Consider the following 23,350-nt stretch of genomic DNA (forward strand, 5'->3'; position numbering starts at 1 on the left):
TTTTGGAGAAGTAACAAAGAAGATTGATGACGGCAGAGCGGTAGACATGATCTAAATGGACTTCAGTAAGGCGTTCGACAAGATTCCCCATGGGAGACTGGTTAGCAAGGTTAGATCTCACGGAATACAGGGAGAACTAGCCATTGGGATATAGAATTAGCTCAGAAGTAGAAGACAGAGGGTGGTGGTGGAGGGTTGTTTTTCAGACTGGAGGCCTGTGACCAGTGGAGTGCCACAAGGATCGGTGGTGGGTCCTCTACTTTTCGTCATTTATATAAATGTTTTGGATTGAACATAAGAGGTGTAGTTAGTAAGTTTGCAGATGACTCCAAAATTGGAGGCATAGTAGACAGCGAAGAGGGTTACCTCAGATTACAACAGGATCTTGACCAGATGGGCCAATGGGCTGAGAAGTGGCAGATGGAGTTTAATTCAGATAAATGCAAAGTGCTGCATTTTGGGAGAGCAAATCTTAGCAGGACTTATACACTTAATGGTAAGATACAAGGGAGTGCTGCTGAACAAAGAGACCTAGGAGTGCAGGTTCATAACTCCTTGAAAGTGGAGTCGCAGGTAGATAGGATAGTGAAGAAGGAGGTTGGTATACTTTCCTTTATTGGTCAGAGTACTGAGTACAGGAGTTGGGAGGTCATGTTGCAGCTGTACAGGACATTGGTAGGACACTGCTGGAATATTGTGTGCAATTCTGGTCTCCTTCCTATCGGAAAGATGTTGTGAAACTTGAAAGGGTTCAGAAAAGATTTACAAGGATGTTGCCAGGGTTGGAGGATTTGAGCTATAGGGAGAAGTTGAATAGGCTAGGGCTGTTTGCGTGGAGCATCGGAGGCTGAGGGGTGACCTATAGAGGTTTATAAAATCATGAGGGGCATGGAGAGGGTAAATAGACAAGATCCTTTCCCTGAAGTAGGGGAGTCCAGAACTAGAGGGCATAGGTTTAGGGTGAGAGGGGCAAGATGTAAAAGGGGCAACTTTTTCATGTAGAGGGTGGTGCGTGTGTGGAATGAGCTGCCAGAGGATGTGGTGGAGGCTGGTACAATTGCAACATTTAAAAGGCATCTGGATGGATATAGGAACAGGAAGGGTTTGGAGGGATATGGGCCGGGTGCAGGCAGGTGGGACTAGATTAGGTTGGGATATCTGGTCAGCATGGGCGGGTTGGACTGAAGGGTCTGTTTCCGTGCTATACATCTGTATGACTCTATATTCCAAGTTGCATCTGCAAAAGGGTAGGATGTGTGGAAATACTGTTTTAATCTTGTGGGGATTCTAATCATTCTAATAGGTCTAAACAATATGAGGGTGGGATGTCATAGTGTTATTATTAAAAACAGGGACAGCACAGTGGCTCAGTGGTTATCACTACTGCCTCACAGTGCCAGGGACCCTGGTTTGATTCCCGCCTTGGGCAACAGTCTATGTGGAATTTGCACATTCTCTCCATGTCTGTGTGGGTTTCCTCTGGATGATCTGGTTTCCTCCCACAATCCAAAGATGTGCAGGTTAGGGTGGATCAGCCATGCTAAATTGCCCATTGTGTTAGGTGCATTAGTCAGGAGTAAAAATAAGTTAGGGGAATGGGTCTGGGTGGGTTGCTCTTCAGAGGGCTGGTGTGGACTTGTTGGGCCAAATGGCCGGTTTCCACACTGTAAGGATTCTAATCATTCAACTTTTCAAAATGTATTCGGTGCATTTATCAGTTTTAGCCAAGATCATGAGACTCGGTTGGGAAGATGCCTGTGCGAACGTGGTGAAAGGAAAAGTGATATGGGGGTACAATAAGGTTCCTGTGGTATACAGAAAGGACCTAGTCCTCTGTTAGATGTTTAGCATAGTGCATTTAAGGCAGAAAGATTTACTCTCCACAGGAGGATCTGGGCTGTAATGGATATTTGCCGTAACCGAAAACACGTCAGGAATCTCCTCCAGACCCTCTGTTACCAGCACACACAATGCAGAAGAGCAAACTGTCTGGAAATTATGTCACATTCAATGCAAAGAATCACAGCCCAAACCTTCTCATTTCCAAACAGTCGGAGGTCAGATGTTGTTGAAGGGTGCACGTTGAGACTTCTTGGAGGTCCTTTTGCACTGACGATGTGGTCATTCACATTAAGTTTAAACTTTTAAATGCTCACCTCTGAGAACCTCCAAAACGGTGTTAGAGTCAAAGACTTCAGAAGGCTCTCACTCACTCACCTTAATAGCTAGAAAACTTAAAACATATTCTAAAGCTTGGCTAATCTGCCCATCTTACCCAAGTGCCCACTGGATCACCTAATCACTCCCACTGACTGCCCCCTTCCCCAACTGCACAGGACACCCAATATCCAGCTCCCTCTCCCAAAATACACAAAACCTCCCAATGTCACCCCACTCCCACTGCCCAACCCACAGATGGTAACCTTGGACAATCTGAAATCCATCTAGTTTGGGAATAGATCTAGAGATCTTCAGATTCAGGCCATGAGTCTGTTCTGCAAAATCCTAAACAAAGCATTGTCTAGATTCTTCATTACTTTAAATGTTTTTTTTTCCATTTTAGAGTAATTTCAGAATAGTTAAGTTTTGTACCAATGCAGTAAAATGTCAATACAAAGTAAAAAAGAAACAAACTCAGTTTTGATTGTGGCAAAAGTGAGGACTGCAGATGCTGGAGATCAGAGTCTAGATTAGAGTAGTGCTGGAAAAACACAGCAGGTCAGGCAGCATCCGAGGAGCAGGGAAATCGATGTTTCGGGCAAAAGTCCTTCATCAGGAATGAAGGCAGGGAGCCTCCAGGGTGGAGAGATAAATGGGGGAGGTGTGGGGCTGGGGAGAGGGTAGCAACAATAGGTGGATGGAGGTGGGGATGAAGGTGATAGGTCAGAGAGGAGGGTGGAGCAGACGCCTGGAGGAAGAGCACCTCATCTTCCACCTCAGAACACTTCAACCCCAGGACATCAATGTGGACTTCACCAGTTTCATTTCCCCTCCCCCCACCTCCAACCTTACAGCTCAGCACCGTCCTCATGACCTGTCCATCCTGCCAATCTCCCTTCCCACCTATCCGCTCCACTCTCCTCTCTGACCTATCACCTTCATCACCACGTCCATCAACCTATTTGATGAGTCTGAGTGGGATGCTCTTCAGAGGGTCAGTGTGGCCTTGCTGGACTGAATGACTTGCTTTCATCCTGTGGGGATTGTATGATTCACCTTACTGAGGACAACTAATTTGCCAGTCTAGTGCTGTGTAAAGGACAAATTTGCAGTATGCATTGTATAACTCCAAGAAGTATATTATGCTTGCGCAGAGTGAGATTTTTTGCTGGTCTTGCACTGCTGTTGCTCTACACCTCAGAAATACACTGGCTGCAGACATGGATGGTCTCTCAGAATGCCTTTGCGACTGCATAATGCAGCAAAGAAGATGTGACAGAGCAGGAGAGGCTTCCAGAGTTCAGAAGAAGAGAACATTTCCACAGAAGTCTTTGCATCAACCTTCCGAGAAGCAGTGTATGAAACGCCTTTGCTTTACTAAGGAGGCTGTTGCTGAATTATGTCATACATTCAAACCTCAAAATCTGGCCTGGGCAGTACTCCTGTTGGTTGCCAATGTTACCATCAGCTTCAATCACAATTTATATCATGGGCTGAAATCATGCTACAACATTTCTCACTGTACAGTGATAGATTTGAGAGATTATAAAGAATCAATACACCGGGAGAAAAAGTCTACAGATCAGCCATTTAATCAGGTCTCCAGGTACTTCATTACAGGCTTGCAGCCTTACTTCCTTGGAGAGTTTTTGACTCAGAAAGTGCCTTTCCTTTCAATTCTGAAAATAATCTAATGGGCACTTCTGCTTATTTTAAGGTTGATACCTTCCCTTCCAGTCTGCAGACCCATTCCCTTTGTGCTCTAGAAATACCCTCAATGATTAATAACCTCTGACCTATGGATTTTCATTCCCTCAAAGCTTCACTCTTCAGTCAAAATGTTAAATCAATTCTTCATAATATTTTGTTAAATTTATGAATTTCAGTCCTCCACCAGCTAATTTCAGTTTTACTCATCTTTAACCAGTTGCGTTGTGGCCTTGAAGCTCTTACATTGCTATGTTAACACTGGGATTGTTTGTTCAGATATATAAAATACCCATATCATTTAAATAATCCAACAGAGCTTCTATTCAAACAGTTTTCAAAAGACTGAATCAATTAACTTTAGAACCCTGATGGTGAGTCAAACCTGCTTGAAGTGAATAGTAAATGACACAGTAAATTGTTCATTACTCTGACTCTTTGGAAGTCAAGTATTGTGAAAATGGCATTTATCTCCTACCATTCAAGGAAAGAAAAATCATTAACAATACGATCAGTGAAGTGGGAAAAAAAAATCATTGCACTTATCTTCAGCTTTTAGTGCTTTTCTTTTTAAACTGCAGATAGCATAGAAGATGTCAAAACCAATTGCACATAAAGTTGGACATTGATGTTTGCAGAATATAATCATTTTCAATAGACTGTAAATAGACTTCACGTTGCACTAACCATCCTGTCCATCTCACCTTCTGCACTGTTTGCAATGCTTGACCACACTGTCCTCTTTGATCCACATCTTTATCACAGCACTCGTCAATTTCCTCCTGCTCTACATAATCAGCACACTGACAATGACTTCTCCTCCTGCTCCCCATAGCTTCATACAATTACAAAGACTTTATAACACCACACCAGGCTCTTCTGTTCAACCAATCTTTGTTAGTGTTTATTCTTCAGATCTTTCATTACGGGCTTCCTTTTTACCATAAGGTCAAAGGATAACTCTTTATGGTATAATTCACTGGCTTGTGATCAACTGTTTATACTGAAAGACACAAAGCAAGCACTTTGGGAGTGGATTTTCCCAGTGTCTATGGGATGGGTTTGCAAGCAGCAGCAAGTAGCAAGGAAAATACCAAATACAATGCCAGACCATCTTCCTGCCATGTCACCACTACTCACCCTTTTACCAAGGGTACTTCAGAGTGCTGTTGACAGCCTACTTGTCAACAGTGGGGCATCTTTTGATGACGATAGGATTCGGTGGGAGGCCTGCAGGATACTCCCCGAGTCCACATCTCGCCTACTCTCAGCAAGCAAGAGCAGAGCTGGAGCTCCAAGTCCAAGCCATGACATACATGTCCAGTCATCACTTTAAAAGGAGAAAGTCGGAAATCCTCAGGCCATGCACAACTACCAACAATTGTTTGCTTGTCACCTACAATGAGATCCATCAGATGCACTGATTGGGAAAATTGGCTGCTAGTCCCATCAGCAATATAGGGCCTTCATATTAGGCCATTGTGTCCTCCATTTGAAGTATAAGGCTGTGAGGTTTAATATCTGAAAGAGTATATGTAACATCATATATTCCTGATGATGTCAGAGATCACATGGTAAAGAGACTTTGCATGGATTTGACAGAGTCAGACGTATTACTGTGAGATACTGCATAGTTTACAAGCCTGCAATAAAATAGTTTCTGTTAAAATACAGAAGACACTAGTATTTTTGTTCATTAAACCCCAATGATGAATAGCATCCATCCTAGTCCTTACAATGCTATTCACCTCAGTGGTGTATTGCATTAACTCAAAGTTATTCATTATACTGATGCTTTAGAAGTCAAATATTGTGAAATGGTATTCATCATTCAAGAAAAGATAATTCATTAATAACATAGTGGATGGGATTGAAAAAAAAAACACCTTCTCTATTGCCTTTCAATTCAGCCACTATGCTTAGCCTTCCTGGTTTATTCCATCTGCCATCTCTAAGTGGATAGTGCTCCCCAAGGCAACTTCTTAATTGCACTCCTTTGGAAGATTACGGTTTTCTGACCTGCTTCTACTATTACTGAAACATTTGTTTGTGTTCTGGCTACCTCCAACCAAACTCTTTCCTCTTCTACCATGTGAAATATGCAACTTATTCAAATTCTACCAGTCCCATGCTATCCTCACCTTTTATCAAGAAATCAAGTGAAGTCAGAGTTAAAATCCAAACAAGAGAAATACTAGTCCCCTCTTAGCCATTTCACAACTTGGGTGATCCCGGTACCTGTTTCGGGAGGTTATACAGTCAGTTCTCCTTCAACCAAATTTTTGAATAATGTTTCTTCCTATTTATTTTCAGTAGCTGAAAATTCTAATATCCAAGAAACTTTTCAAAGATAGCAATAACATGAAAAGAACACATAGTTCACATTTAACAATGAGTAAGTATAATTATGAAGTCCTCTTTTGTTTGAATAGTTTTAGTAATGATTTTCCATAAATGATCTTGTCTTGCTCAAAAAAACAGAATTTGAAATTGATCTTTTAATCCAATGCTAGCAATCTAATAGTTTTAGAAATATTTCATGGTCTGACTCACTAATGTTCTATTGTAGTTTCATACATGCTGACTCTCTCCTGCAAATGCACTTATTTGCATCTACTGGATTACACAAAAGCAACGTTAATGACTTGCTGGCTTATTCCACTACATAAAAAACTGTTACTCATGAGACAATCAGATACTACCGAAATTATAAAAATTGAATGTTTAGTAAATAACTGCTGGAATCTTGCAGTGAAAGTACCTTTAAATGTAAAGAAGGCTGATGCCTTTAAGCACAATTGCCATTTTGAGTTGAACAGCGGAGCAGCAGATCAGCTGACAAACCTTACTGGAAAGACAAAGCCACCTGGGTGAACTATTTCAATGAGCTGTCCCTAGCAATAGCTGAGTGACAGCAACAGGCATATGTGCTGCAACCACATTATGACTTACTTACAGCTAAGTTATTCACATTTTATGCATTAATGAGTTCAGTGCACAGTTAGAGTGCAGGTCAAATGCTGGAAGTGTTCTAGCCCACATTGTTTAGTGACAAGCATATCCCATTTGTATTAGATACCAGGCTCCATCCTCATTTATGCTGGGCTGTGATTTCCTTCAGGCCAAAAACATTTCAGTTCCTCCTCCTTCATAGTGTTTGGCACTGTCTGCCCCCTTCATCCTATTAAATAATTCAAGAAAACCAGAAATTTTACTTCTTTTAAATAAGCTGAAGTAGACACAACAACAGTAATAAGATGATTATATAATGTGATCGTTTGATACGCAGACTTCTGTAGCATTGAATGTATTAATGACAGTATTACGTTCCAATGTTACTGTAAAAAAGTATCAATTGTGTCTTGATTTTTCAGATGTACATAGACAAAGAGAACACACGCATACAAAGACGAAGCTTATGCATTAACCCTTTCCTTGCAGTGATGGTACAATTTATGGAGGAATATCATGATCTACATAAGCCAGCCATGGAATCCATAGAAAATCCATATAAAATACAACAGTGGAATGGCATGTTTAAGTTCATATGGTAATGAAATAAAGGAACCTGGAGTTTGTGCCACTTTGTTACCTTAAGGATGCAGCTAGTTAGGACAAAAGGCAAAGGAAACAGTGATATGAGTTTACAGGCATGGATCTCTGAACTCCCAACTGAGGAAAATGAAAGGTTGATGCCCACCATGCATACCTGCAATGGTACATATCTTAGAGAAAAGTAACTTCAAAAAGTATTGTTATATACATTGATCTCAAAAACAATTACTGCATGAAATTAACCATCATGGATATTGGGTTGTTGACTGTATCACAATTACTTTCATATTTAAATTGTCCAAAATAAATTATTGTATGCTGCTGCTTGTAACATCTTTGTATATAAGTTGCTTGGCCCATTTCCTATGCTGTACACTGGGATATCGAGAGGTTATGTCATTACGTAAGGTTACAACCCCACTCTTGACAAAGTTGTCGCAGAGAGTAAAGATTTTATCAAAATACGCAAAATTCTCCAATTGACCCATCTGATAGACTCAGAAAAAATGGACTAAGTTTTCCTGTACCCAATAAGAGTTATTATTCGTTACAAATAAATGGATTATAACCATAAACAAACACTATGAACTATTAGCATATAGCTTGACTGGTTAAGGTCAGAACTCACATGACACCAGGTTATAGTTCAACATATTTATTTAAAATCACAAGCTTTCGTAACACTGCCCCTTTATCAGGTGAAGTGAAGGGAAGCGCACAGGCACAGAACATACAGGCAGACAGATCAAAAGATTTTACAAATGGTGCGAATGGAGTGTCAACAAGCTGAATAATAAGTCTCTACAGATGATCAAAAGTGTCAGCAGTTGAATGCAAGTGAAGGGATGACCTATGACCCAATTAATTGAGGCAGAGAGATATTTACAAAAAAATTAAAAGTAAGATGGTGCTGGAAACAAAGCAAATGATAGGTATAAGGGTCATATGCCGAGGGTTTAACCAAGGTAACAAGTATTCCAAAACTGTACAAATTAACATAGAGCAATCATAACAAGTTATCATAGTGATGGTGTCAAAACAGAACAGTAAGGAAGATTTTACAAACAGAACAATATGGTGGGGTTACATGGAGTGTGACATGACCCCAATATCACGGTTGAGGCCATCCTAATGGGTACAGAACTGGGCTATCAGTTTCTGCTTCTCAGAAGACAGACACAGGACACGACCAATAGAGTACCCTTCATCGTCCTGTATTTCCCCAGTGTGGAGAAACTATGCTATGTTCTTTGCAGTCTTCAATATGTCATCAATGATGAAGAACATCTCACCAAGGTCATACCTGTGCCTCCATTTCTCATTTGCAAACAACTATCAAACTTTAAACAGATAATTTTTCGCAGCAAACTACCCAGCCTTCAAAATGACAATGACCACAACACCATACAACGCTGCTACAGCAACCTCTGCAAGACATGTCAGATCATCGGCATGGATACTACCATCTCACGTGGAAACACCATCCATCACGTACACGGCAAATACCCATGTGACTCAGGTCAGTATTATCTACCTCAAATGCTGCAAGCAAGGATGCCCCAAGACCTGGTATATGGGCGAGACCAAGCAGATGTTATGACAACGATGAATGGACACCATGCAACAATTGCCAGACAGGAATGCTCCCTCCCAGTTGGAGAGCACTTCAATGGTCAAGGACTTTCAGTTTCTGATCTTCGGGTAAGCATCCTTCAAGATACACAACAATGCAGAATTGTTGAGCAGAAGCTGATTGCCAAGTTCCGTACCCATGAAAATGGCCGCAACTGTGATCTTGGGTTCATCTCATGCTACGTGTGACTCCACCAAACTGTTCTGTATTTGTAAAATCTTTCTTACTATTCTGTTTTGACACCATTACCTTGATAACTTGTTATGATCTCTCTACCTTAATTATGTGTACAGTTTTGCATTACTTATTACTTTGATTAGACCTTCGACATGGACCCTTATACCTGCCATGTTATTCCAGCTATTTTGTTTGTGTCCAGAACCATCTTACTTTTAATTTTGTTGTAAATATCTCTCTGCCTCAATTAATCAGATCATTGGTCATCCCTTCACTTGTATTCAGCTGCTGACACTTTACTCACACTGTCTGACACTTGCCTTTTCTCCATATCCCTTGATCCCTTTACTAATTATAAACTTATCTATCCCAGTCTTTGTTAACAAACAAGCTCAAACAACCCTCTGGGATAAAGAATTCCACAGGTTTACAACCTCGAAGAAATTCCTCCTCATCTCTGTGTGAAAAATACAACCCTTTATTTTGAGATTATAATCTTTGGTCTAAGATTCTTCCACAAACATAGAGTCATAGAGATGTACAGCAGGGAAACAGACCCTTCGGTCCAACCCATTCATGTCGACCAGATATCCCAACCCAATCTAGTCCCACCTGCCAGCACCCGGCCCATATCCTTCCAAACCCTTCCTATTCATATACTCATCCAAATGCCTCTTAAATGTTACAATTGTACCAGCCTCCACCACTTCCTCTGCATTCCATACATGTACTACTCTCTGCATGAAAAAGTTGCCCGTTAGGTCTCTTTTATATCTTTCCCCTCTCACCCTGAACCTATGCCCTCAAGTTCTGGACTCCCCCACCCCAGGGAAAAGACTTTGTCTATTTATCCTATCCATGCCCCTCATAATTTTGTAAACCTCTATAAGGTCATCCCTCAGCCTCTGACGCTCCAGGGAAAACAGCCCCATCCTGTTCAGCCTCTCCCTATAACTCAAATCCTCCAATCCTGGCAACATCTTGTAAATCATTTCTGAACCCTCTCAAGTTTTTTGCATTTACCCCTCAAATCATCTAAGCATTTTGCATATTTCAATAAAGCTGTTTCTAATTCTTCTTTGGTTCAATGAGTACAAGCTCAACCTCTCCACATAAGACAGTCCCTCCATACCTGGTATCAGACGAGTGAACCTTCTTTGGACTGTTTTTCAATAGCAGTACATTTTTCCTTCACTAAGGGGCCCAAAAAGTGTCTTATGTAGCTTTAGCAAAACCTTCCTACTTGAATTTTCCATGGTCTCTGAAATAAAGAACACCATTCAATTTGCTTTCCTTATAACCTGCTGAACTTGGATGTTAGCTTTTTGTGATTCATAGATGAGGACTCCCCAAACCCCTCTAACTTTCTACAGTCTTTATCCATTTAAATAATACTCAACGCCTGTATTCTTCCTGCCAAGGTGCATTACTTCACATTTCTCCACATCTGCCAATATTTGCCCACTTACTTAACTTGCCTATATACCCCTGCAAACTCTTGGTGTCATTCTCACTACTTGTGTTCCCATCTATTTTTGTGTCATCTGCAGACGTGGTGATAGTACGCTGACTATCCTTATCCAAGTCATTAATATTTGTTGTTAATAATTACTTCAGCATTCATCCCTGTGGCATTCCATTTGTCACAGGTTACCATCCTGAAATTTCCTGCATATCCCAGTTCTCTGACTTCTATTCCTTAGCCAATTCTCTATCCATGCCAATTCTCTTTATTCATTTGTGGGGTGTAGGCATCACTGGCAGCCAGTGTTTATTCCCCTTCTCTAGTTGTCCTTAAGATAGTGGTGAGCTGCTTTACTTCAACCGCTGCAGTGCACCTGCTGTGGGTGGAACCTCAATACCATTAATAAGGCAATTCCAAGATTTGGATCCAGTGACGATGAAGGAATAGTGATATATTTCCAAGTCAGGATGGGTGAATGGCTTGGAGGAGAACTTGAAGGTGCCGGTGTTTCCATGTATCTGCTGCTCATGTCCTTCTAGATGGAAGAGGTCATGTGGTTGGAAGGTGCTAAGGATCTTTAGTGAATTCTTTCATATATCTTGATGATAGTACTACTTCCAAAACCACGGACTCTTATCCAATGAAGTTGCCTAACATGTGTTACCTTATTAATAACTTGTGAAAATCCAAATGTATTTCATCCATTTTTTAAATTCGTTTGTAGGATGTGGGCATCACTGGTTGAGCAACATTTATTGTTTGTCCCTCGTTTTTCTTGAGAAGGTGGTGGTGAGCTGCTTTATTGAACCGCTGCAGTCCACTTGCTGTAAGTTAAGCCACAATGACCTTATGGAGGGAATTCCAGAATTTTGGCCCAGCGACACTGAAGAAATGGCGATATATTTCCAATTCAGGATGGTGTGTGGTTTGGAGGGGAACTTAAAAGTGGTGGTGTTCCTTTGTATCTGTTGTCCTTTTAGATGGAAGTGGTCATGGGTTTGGAAGGTGCTGTCTGAGGATCTTTGGTGAATTTCTGCAGTACATCTTGTAGGTAGTATACACTGCTACTGAGTGTCCATGGTGGAGGGAGTGGATTCTTACGGATGTAGTGCCAATCAAGCAAGCTGCTTTGTCCTGGATGGTGTCAAGCTTCTTGAGTTTTGTTGGAGCTACATTCATTTAGGCAAGTGGGGAGTATTCCATCACACTCCAGACTTGTGCCTTGTAAAAAAAATGGACAGGCTTGGGGGAGTCAGGAGGCGAGTTACTCGCTGCTGCCTCTGACCTGCTCTTGTAGCCACTGTGTTTATGGTTTGGGTCCAGTTGAGTTTCTGGTCAATGGTAACACTCTGGATGTTGACAGTGGGGGATTCAGTGATGGCAACACCATTGAATGTCAAGGGGCGGTGATTAGATTGTCTCTTATTGGTGAGGGTCATAGCCTGGCATTTGTGTGGCACAAATGTTACTTGCCACTTGTCAGCCTCAGTCTGGATATTGTCCAGGTCTTTTTGCATTTGAACATAGAGTGCTTCTTTATGGGGAACAATGAATGGTACTGAACATTGTGCAAACATCAACAAACATCCTCATTTCTGATCTTATGATGGAGGGAAGGTCATTGATGAAATAGCTGAAGATGGTTGAGCCTAGGAGACTATTCTGAAGAACTCTTGCAGATATGTCCTGGAGTTGAAACGACTGCCCTCCAACAACCATGACTGTTTTCCTATGTGTTAGATATAATTCCAACCTGTGGAGAGTTTGCCCTCAATAAGCACTGATTCCAGTTTTACTAGGGCTCCTTGATGTAACACTCGGTCGAATGCTTTCTTGATGTCTCACCACACTACTTCCACTTTATCGATCCTGCTTGTTCTCTCCTCAAAGAATTTTTAAGGATAATTGAGGATGAGCAATAAATGCCAGCCTTGACAGTGATTTCTACATTCCATAAAGTGACTTTAGCTTCAGGCTAATGCCGCAGTGTTGAAACTTCAGAGTTGCTGCATCATGGTGCACTACAGAGTCAGCAATCACAGAAATTAGCGAGAATTTTAACAGTCCCAGCCTTCTGTCGAAAACTCCCAAGAACAATTATACTTGTTCAAACGAGTGCAGGTTCATAGCTCCTTGAAAGTGAAGTTGTAGGTAGATAGGATAGTGAAGAAGGCGTTTGGTATGCTTTCGTTTATTGGTCAGAGTATTGAGTGCAGGAGTTGGGAGGTCATGTTGCGGCTGTACAGGACATTGGTTAGGCCACTGTTGGAATATTGTGGTGGAGGCTGGTACAATTGCAACATTTAAGAGGCATTTGGATAGGTATATGAATAAGAAGGGTTTGGAGGGATATGGGCCCTGTGCTGGCAGGTGGGACTAGATTGGGTTGGGATATCTGGTCGGCATGGACAGGTTGAACCGAAGGGTCTGTTTCCATGTTGTACATCTCTATGACTCTATGACTAGGACTTTGAACAATAGATCTGACTTTGCTAAAAAAAAGTTGCTTCCGAAACAGGGAATGAGGGACTATTTAACTAGTAATGATTTCCTGATTAAAATAGTAGAGAGGTCTTTACTCTGTATCTAATCCTGTGCTATCCCTGTCAGAGGAGCTTTACTTACAGTTTATTTTCAGTTTAAAAGGGTAGAGCGAGCTTTACTGCATATCGCAAGTGTTTCGTGGAGACAGTGTTGAGGGAGATTTACTTTCCATTTATGTATAGTTTAAAAGAGTTGAAAATGGAAATGTTTTTAACTGACAGTGTTATTAGATGTTTTAAGTTAAATTTTAACATTTTACTAGTTATCTTTCAGGGATATTTTAGCTTCTACCTTAACTCTATGTATGTCATAACCTTTAATTTGATTGCTGTAAACATTTTAAAAACTTATTTTATTTTCCTGTTTTTTTTATTTCTTGGTGAGAGAGCTATGAAACACTTGTAATGTGATTAGCTGCTTGGACAGCCTTATGCCATTGCTGCTGTTCTGCACTGGATATCCCTAGTAAAGAAGGTTACACTCATTTCAATACCATTGCATGGTGACCGAGGTGAAGTTTTCACCAGAAAGATCTTGCTGGGACTCTCAATGACATGTAAATTCAATGTTAATAGCTGATGCCTTTTGGTTCACTGCTGACCACCTACTCCAGGCCATCAAGATCATTGGCAGCCCCTTGCAGATAAGGATGACTCTCTTCTACTCTCATGGTAAGTCCACAGGGAGTTTTCGTAACATGATACCCTTTAATAGTTGCCCCTTTTAGGCTTATTTAGACAATACTCTACAAATGAAATCCAAGCAATATCTGCTGCTTTTAATTTTAGGCACATTCATTAAAACATATTTGAACAATAATAATTGCCACCTACAAGTTGATGCAATGGCTGTTGGATGTTGACATGTCTCTCCATTCAGAACCTATACTGTCTGTTGCAGAAGCATTATCAAAGGATGAATCAGTCTCACTACACCTGGATTTCTGTTTGGATCACCCCTGAACCAATGGCTTCTAATGGATCTTGGGCTCTTTCCTTTATAATTTTATGAACATTCATTTTGAGCTAATTTTGTTCCAGAAACTTTGTGGTTTCATTAAAGGTCATGCTGACTAACACCAAAGCATTGATTGCATTCAGGCCTCACCATACGGCGGCCCTCACATTGCTTAATGACATAATTATCAAATTTTCAGGAACCCTCTGAAGGAATCACCAAAGAATATTAAGGAAACTTGAAGTAAAACAGTGTATGATATAATCGACTGGACTTTGCAGTTGTAATAATGGCAAAATTGTCAGCAATCATTGTTGAGAGCTTGCCTTTAACAGGGCGTTTTTATCTGATGCAGTAATGCTTATGTTATCTCCAGCAAGAAACTCCACATGAATATTATGGGATGGAAGAATCCAACAGACATCTGTAATTACCAAGATGTTCGAACATCACATTCCTCAGACACAGGTAGAAGTGCATGGGCTAGTGCTAAGCTATTAGTTTACACTAGAGAAGCATGCTTGAGGTAGAGTGTTATGCTTCAGGTGTTCTGAGGCATAATGGAGTATGACATTTTTATACCCTAGATCATATGCTATTAGACAGTGACGATATCAAAGGCAAACTGACCTCAAAGATCACCAGCATACTACCATGAAGCACAACACAGCAATCATCATCATTAATGCATGAAGCTGTCAGCAATTTCTGCTTTCTATGCAAGAATCCTAAGATTTGCAATTCCCATTCCTCCTCAAGGTGTTGAAGGGCATAAAAACAAGATTTTTTTTAAGAATTAGAGCAATCAGATCCCCCTTTGCACTACCATATCATTTCTATATCCACAAGTTACACTTTGTTACTGAGAGGTCATTGGTTTTCTAATGGCATGCTAAATTACAGATATTGGAGTACAACCTCTCTGGGTCTGGAAAAATAATGCTTTATTTATATAATGGCACTTCTTTTCTTTTAAACTCATAGTTTTAAACTTTATGACATTTCAGCTTGCAATTCATGATGTAAATGTCTTAATCTTTATTTCTTTCTATAAAAGAATGTAAAAAGTAGATGTTACTTTTTAGCCTCCTAGTTTGTTGTCTGTGAAAATTGACTGCTTACCCTATTTAATGACATTACAATTAAAGAGTACCTAGAGATCATCTTATCTTGATGTCAGATTGAAATTAGAGGTGGGAAAGTGAAATTGAGATTGTGTTTTCAAGATCAGTTCAAGTTTGATCACTTTGCTGCTGTCCACAAGTTTTGAGCCTTGATTTCATTCAAGGATAACCTCCTCTCAAATTTCATACTTAGATTTGATAGAATTACCTCCTTATAAGGATATCGTTACCACCATTTTTTAAATGTCATTTTCAAGTAAAACATGAGAGAGTACAATTTTAAGCTTCAAGAACAGATAGCTGAAATAATTAGTTTTGCATTTCGACTGTCACCCAGATCCAGGCATCACGTTTCCAGGTTTAATCCAGACATTTTTGGATGCCTGCAAACAACCTACTTGCTGCAAACAGGATCTTAACTTGGATGGATACTAATGATCGCAATTAATCTCTTTAGGAGATTTTGATGAAGTATTTTCACATTACATTTCACTGAGCTTTAAAGTTAATACCTTCAGAGCAGGTTTCCCAGGCCTTAAGAAATCCAATTGCTGAAGAGAGAATGATTGGATGGAATAAACAAATGGTATTCTGCACTTCTTGTGTAGAACTAGGAGTGTTGAGATCCTGACAATTAATCACATTTAAATTATCGCTTGGATCAGCTAAATACAATCCAGGATGGTTGACCATGATGGCTGACCATTCATGTCCAAAGCATACTGTATTACATCCAATGTCCAATGTGCTCCCATGTTTAACACACACCCATCCTTCCACTACCAGGTGTACCTCCCAGTTTTGTCCGAAGTTCAATCACCCATACCTCATGTCTAACACACTGAAATCCACAAGCCTCCAGTGTTCAGCTCCTCCTGCTCACAACGCTTGTCTCATGTTCACTCTACTCCCAGAGCACAGATCATCTTGACAACGTCTCGATCTGGTTGGCTGTGGCCCAGGGATAAATTAAAAAACACTTAACCAATTAAATTCAGCATGACCTCTGTGAAGTCTTCTGAACTGTTCTGAAGAAGGGTCCTTGGAATTGAAATGTTAACACTGCTTCCTCTCTACAGATGTTACCAAATCTGCTGAATTTCTCCAGACATTTGTTTTTTGTTGCTGACTTCTAGCATCTGCAGTTCTTTATCTTGTTTAGTATTTGCCTTGTTTTTCTCAATTAAATCATAATGCAGTCATACAGCATGTATTTCCAAGAAATCTTCAAGTCCTGTTGAACAATGGTAATGATGTTCATTAGGCATTCTTCAGGATGCTAATTCTCCAACATTTTAGTAGATGGCATCTTAGTTGAGAAACAGACAGTTCATATCCTAGACAGGCTATATTAAACACAAAAACAGACATTTCAAAATAATTGGATTAACCAATTTTGCATTTATGATCTGTCTTAAAGTTCTTCAATTTGAAAATTTTCTTAAGATGTCAAGTTGAACATATTGCTATTGCCCAAGAAATGGGTCACTGGATAACACAACAATCAATTTCAACTAATGACAGTAAATGATTTTCTTTCTATTTCAATATATAATTGCTGAAGTCAAGCACTGATTCCAGTAATTTAATGTCAAGCAGACACACAAATTCATAATATTAAATTTGATCTGTAATTGATCTAAAAATAAAAACTAAATGTATGTGTTGGAATTGAATGAGCAGATGATTTACTGAGTGAGATTTCTCTCAAGTTTCACACCACCTAATTAGATCTGAATGTGAAGGCTTATTTCTATGCTCAGCTAACTGTGAAAAATTAATATGTGATTAGAATCTGAAATAGTTGCAACAGAAATTAAGTTTCCCCACTCATAAATCCTAATGCAGAATGTCATTATAAGACATCATCTATTACAGTAGCTAGGTTATCTTCAAGTTATTTGGTAGTTTCAGAGTGATATTTAGTAAAACAAACGGCTGTGTGTTATCATAAATCAGGCAGATTATCCCTCTGTACTTAAATAAAACATGGCGTGGTGACACGCAGTTAGCAATGCACTATCATGCCAGTCTCTGATGTTATGCTAGACAAACAAATATCAAAATTGGAAAACCGCTTGTTTTTTTTAAGGAAATGAGCAATTAAGCTTACTAAAACTTATTACTTTGTAATTTTATGTTGTCCGCTTTATTTGTAATTAGCTGGATTGGGAAAATGTTGAAAGTGACTTATGCCAGATACAGTTAGGCAGCACAATGGCTGATACAAAGGTCTGCAAGCAAGAATATGGCTCTCTGTTGCAGCAGAGTCTGTTGGTAAAAATGACAGAATTTAAAGTCATAGAGTCCTACAGCATGGAAACAGACCCAAAATGTCCATGCTAAAACCCATTTCCTGGCACTTGGCTTGTATCCTTCTGAACCTTTCCTATCCATTTGGATGATACTTGATATTATTTAATATCTGTCTTTAGGTTGCTATAACAATAGAGGATGGGACCTTTAAATGGGTGGTTGACCAACTGTTGGCTCATAGCTTAACCCTCTCTCACCAAATATCCAGTTCTAGCTGTCCAATTGGTTGTGAGTTCTTATTACCAATGCTAATGACTGCCTTCCCACTGGGCAGTTACTAATCAGTCATCCGATGCTTTGTCACATGATGATACCTGGAAGTTCCAATTCCACCATCATTACTCTACCAGAAACCATAATATCCAGTCCAAACATTTCTCCTTTAGCATTTATTATTTCTACAAACCAAAATCTCAGCAATGTGTGAAAATCTAAAGTTGTTTGTTGTGTTATAAATTCTCATTAATTAGTGGTAGTTACTTTTTGCTTGAGATATAATTTCAGTAATAATTCTTAATATTTCTGAACACAACTATATTTTCCAATGAAAAGTTTTAAAAGAATTTGCAGCTAATAAAGTTTCCTCAAATGGATTGCTGCAGTTCAATATGATACATCGGATAACCACAATTGTAGTGACATGCCAGAGTCTAACTTTGGATCTGGGGAGGAAACAATAAATCTCATTAATAAACAGGATGCATGAATAAATGGGCTTTAGATTTTTGCTTGTAATGTCAAACTTGTGAAATGGTGTTCCATAATTCTAACTGCTGCTTTTTTTTCTGCATGAAGTGCATGTGGTGTTTACAGATTAGTGGGTCCATTTTAAATTAAATTTAACTAAAAGCTTATGTAAGTAGTTTGAAGTTGAAATAACCAGACCTACCTCCTGTCCAGAATAAACCTTCTGGCAGGAAAGATATGTCTGCAATAATATATCAAACCTCCCACAGATTCCACATTGAAAATATTGTATACAAAGTGAAAGATATTGAACAGTGACTGCGTAAATTGCAGGGTAACCTTTACCCTTACCCTCCACAGTTAATGTGGATAGCCTTCCTTGCCTGTAAACATGAAGCAAAACTCTGTCTCTTTGAGTCATACTTTAAAAAAAAAGTCTGATCTGCTTAGTAATAGTGAAAATTATTGTTTTAAATGCCCGAAGGGCTCCATGAGATCAGACATCTGAGATAGGAGGTCCAGAGACACTGAATCATCACAGCATTTCAATCAAATATCTAATCTAAAAAAGGTAAAACACAACAGCAAAAGCTTAGAATTCAAATAGTATGAAAAGAAGTAGCGTGAAATGATTAGTTTTAATTTCTCACTGAATTTGTTCCATGTAAGTAATACTTTAATTCAAAGGAGCACATGGTTCAAATTAGTTGGTGATTCACTTAGGTTACAAAGATACACAATGAACACTGAATCTTAAATTTTCACCCGCGATGTTTCAAAGGGTTTGAAAGGGAACAGCATAAGTATATAAGGGGCAATGAAGAGAATACATGTAAGCATGTGGTAGATGTAACATACAATGAGTAGAAGAAGAGTAACATGTTTACATGATTTTTAGCCTCTATCTGGATTGGAATTGAGCCAAATCCCAAAACTGAAGACTGCATTTCAACCATTAGACCATAAGATGTAGGAATAGAAGCTATTCAAACAATTGAGCCCGCTCTGCATGGCTGATGTGGTAATCCTCAAGTCTGCTTACCTGCCTTTTCCCTGTAATCCTTGATTTTCTAAGTGATCAAAAATATGTCTCGCTCAGCCTTGACTATATTTAATGAGACAGCTTTAACAGCGCTCTGTGATAAAGAATTCCATAGATTCACTAAGAATCTGAGAAAAGAAATATCTCTTCATTTCTGTTTTAAATGGGTAACTCCTTCTGCTGACATCATGCCCTCTGGTCCTAGGTGCTCTTAAAAAGGGAAGCAACCTTTCCCACAACTGTCCAATCAATTCCCCTTAGAATCGTGTATGCTTTAATAAAGTTGCCTCTCATCCTTCTAATTTCCAATGTGCACAGACTGAGTTTGCTCAACCTCTCATAGGTCAGCCCCTGTATCCCTGGTATCAGTCTAGTGAACCTTTTCAATGCCAGTACATCTTTCCTTAGATAAGGGGCCTAAAATTGTTCACTGTACCCCAGCTGTGGTATGACTGGTCCTTTTATTGATTTAGTAAAAGCGCCTTATGTTTATACCCTATGCCCCATGAAATTAAGGTCAACATTCCATTTGCCTTCCTTATTACTTGCTGAACTTGGATGGTAGATTTTTGCAATTTATTGGAGGAAGAATTTCCTCTGTTTTCTCTCTTTCTCCATTTAAATAGTATTCAGCTCCTCTATTCTTCCTGCCAAAGTGCAAAACCACACATTTCCTTACAATATTTTGCATCTGAGAAGTTTTTGCCCACTTGCTTAACCTGCCTATATCCCCTGCAGACTCTTTGAGTCATCCTCACCACTTGCCTTCCCACCTATTTTTGTGTCATCCACAAATTTGGCAGTAATACATTCATTTTTAAAATAAAAGTCATAATCTATTTTGTAAGTAATTGTGGTTCCAGTACTGACCCCTGTGGAACTCCAATAGTTACAGGCATCCTGAAAATAACCCCATTGTCTCAGCTCTCTGCTTCTTTTAGTTAACCAACTAACCACTACAATAAGCTGTTCTAAAATTCTTATGCACTTCCTGGAGATCAACAGTTTAATTCTTTTTCCCTTTATCTACTGTAAACTGGCTTTGTTTTTTCCAAAATTGAATTATTCCATTTGCTTGCTTAATTCTGATTGCGCTGATCAACTGTCAGGAGACAATTGGCACAACCTTTGTCACCTACTGTTTAACACAAGTTAACTATTCTCATGAATAGATAAAAATACAACCATTTGTAATGTCAATATCATATTCCAAACTCAACTTGCAAATAATCTATTGTATGACTACAAGATAGTTCTTAGGAGATGCTATTGTAAAAACACTCTACTACAAATTGCTTGCTACTAGTAAGTAATGGATCATTCACAAAAGCAAAAGCAAAACAAAAGAAGTCCTCCCACCCCACCCCCACCTCCACCTCCACCTCTCATGTGAGTTAGTGTGTACTTCTCTAATCAAGAGGCAGCCGACCAGGGCATTTAAACTGCTGCATGCTGTGTCTAATTGAGACCTTACACTCCAGAGAATATGACATTCCTCTAATTAGTTCATTTAATTAGTACTCTTTACCTGTGCGTGAGGGGCAGGGCCAAGGGAGATCTTACATAAATCATCCCTAATCAGAACGAATCCTTCGCGAGCAATGATTAAGCATCAGTTCAATTACCCCAAGCACTGAGACTTCTCCAATTTAATACATCCTTCTAAAAGGAGTACATGACTTGTCAGTCTGAGGAAGAAATTGAATTTGACTCACTTCTAACAAACTTAGCAATTTGGAAATAAGAAGTAGATGGTGAATAAGTTGTAAAAAAAAATGACAAAGCCCTTGGGTTCTATGTTCTGTTAGTAGATTTTCTACAAACCTCCATCACTTCTTTTTGCATGTTCAACTGATACGTTAATAAACTATTTAAGTAAATTATGCTCTGAAACAGGCATTCTTCAAGTCAGAGAGATGTTATGATACTACACAAATAAAATGTCAACTACCTAGTTAACTAAACAGTATTCTTAAATGCGAATATTCCACATAGCGTTACTGAAAGAACTTTCTCCTTGTTTACATTTTCTTTTGATTTGATTTGCATTTGAGATTTGTTGAGTTCATAACTAGCTGTTTACCGTTACTTGACAATATCTCTTTTTTTTCCCCTGACGTTATTGAACCCTTATTAGGCTAATGTCACCCTGTATTAACTTGGTGAAATGGCTGTTTTACATAAATTGTTCTCGATAGTGAATGTCAATAGGCTGTTTTGGCAAAGGCAGTATTACATGCTGCTGTCTTATCTGAGGTCCACATTGTACATTTACATTGATAGCAGGAATGGCAAAATGCAAAACTCAGGCTAAGTTAGTCCCTTTATAATTTAGGAGCACTTATGCTAACCATAGATTCCAATACCACATTTCTATGGTGATCAATTAATTCAGTACAAATCATGGACCAAACTACTAACACTCCTCATCTATATCTTAGTTATCTAGAGACATTTACTCAATCATCAGAGGAGATTAGTAACAGGTTTGCTAGTTATAGATCAATAATATTTCACAATATGGATATGTATGGTAGTTTTCACAATCTCAGGATATCCTAGGGCACTTTACAGTGAATGAAAGCCTTATAAATTGCAATCACAGCTGTAATGTAGGGAAAAGTAGCAGTCAACTTGTATCCTAATTTAGAGATTTCATTTGAAGGATTAATATTGGCCAAAACACCAGGAAAGCTTTGAGGTCATTTTTGGTGACACATAGGGGTTCTGATTAATACATTGCCCCCAAAATGATTCTACAACAGGGGGTGTTGTAGAAGCTTCAATTATATCCTAGACTGGGCCATGAACTTGTTATCACTGATCCAAGGCTGAGCTTCAATAATCAAAATAAATACGCTGTACCTTCTGTGATGATGCTGCTCCTTTAACAGGGTTATGTTATCCTTGTTTTTTCCAGAGGGGTTGTAAAGACACAGGTTCCAATGTGCCTGGTTTGGGTGGGTTTTAGGGTTAATTTGATTATAGTTAACAAATACTGCCTCAGGCAAAAGGCTTTCAAGTTAAAAAAAACATTTATACAATGAAAGGAGAGTGGCCTGTTTACCCAGCTTAGCTGCTCCCTTTTGTTTGGTTTTAGCACTCTGGCTGTTCAGAACTGCTGGTCTGTTTAAGCTGGGGATTCCATGGAAACAGCTACAGTGGAAGGAGTTTCCATGTTAAATCTCAATGCCCTCTCTCTCTCCTGTAAGAACCTGAGTCTGGTTTTACCTTTTTGCCAAGGAGGTGTTTATGGGGGCTGTTGCAGGCATTTGGAACAGCATCATTAAGTTGCTATAGAGTCGACTGGGTTTTAAAACAGTTGTGTTACTCTAAATTTGGTCTTCTTTTGTTCATGAGTAAATAAATGCTTTTTTGTTTAAAACTGAGGGGCTGAGTTAGGGTCCAGGCTGCTTTCTTGAAATGATTTGAAGGTGTCTGGCCTGGTCCATAATGCTTCATTTCCAAATGAATTGTCCAAAGAATTTCCTTATTAAGATAGGTTTTCTGTCACCTACACAATATAATGATGTTTGCCAGTAAATAATAATGCAACCCACTAATCAGTCCATGACATTGCCCCATGGTTTCTGGATCATAACAAGATATTGCCTTGCATCTAAGCTAATCCCACATTACTCAAACTCTTTCCAAGTTACCAATCTTCTGATTATCTGAGACATTCCATTTCCAAACACTATTATCTACGTATTTTTGGCATTTTCTGTTTTCATTTCAAATTTCTCAATTTTTCTTTCTTTTTGAGATGGCAAAATCTGTGGGTCTGCAATCTGCAGAAAGTACTTAATGGGCCAGGCATGATTTCACTCCAAGGGTGCTGTCTGGTGTGTTGAGTATTTATGGCATTTTGCGTTTATATTTCTTACTGTAGTTTATGATTCTGTCCATTTCTTTTTCAGCCTCAGTAGCCACATATGATATTCATCTTCTTATCGCCCTATCTTATTCCCCTGTGTGCTCAC

Source organism: Chiloscyllium punctatum, chromosome 26 (assembly GCF_047496795.1).
Source record: "Chiloscyllium punctatum isolate Juve2018m chromosome 26, sChiPun1.3, whole genome shotgun sequence".
Lineage (NCBI taxonomy): Eukaryota > Metazoa > Chordata > Chondrichthyes > Orectolobiformes > Hemiscylliidae > Chiloscyllium > Chiloscyllium punctatum.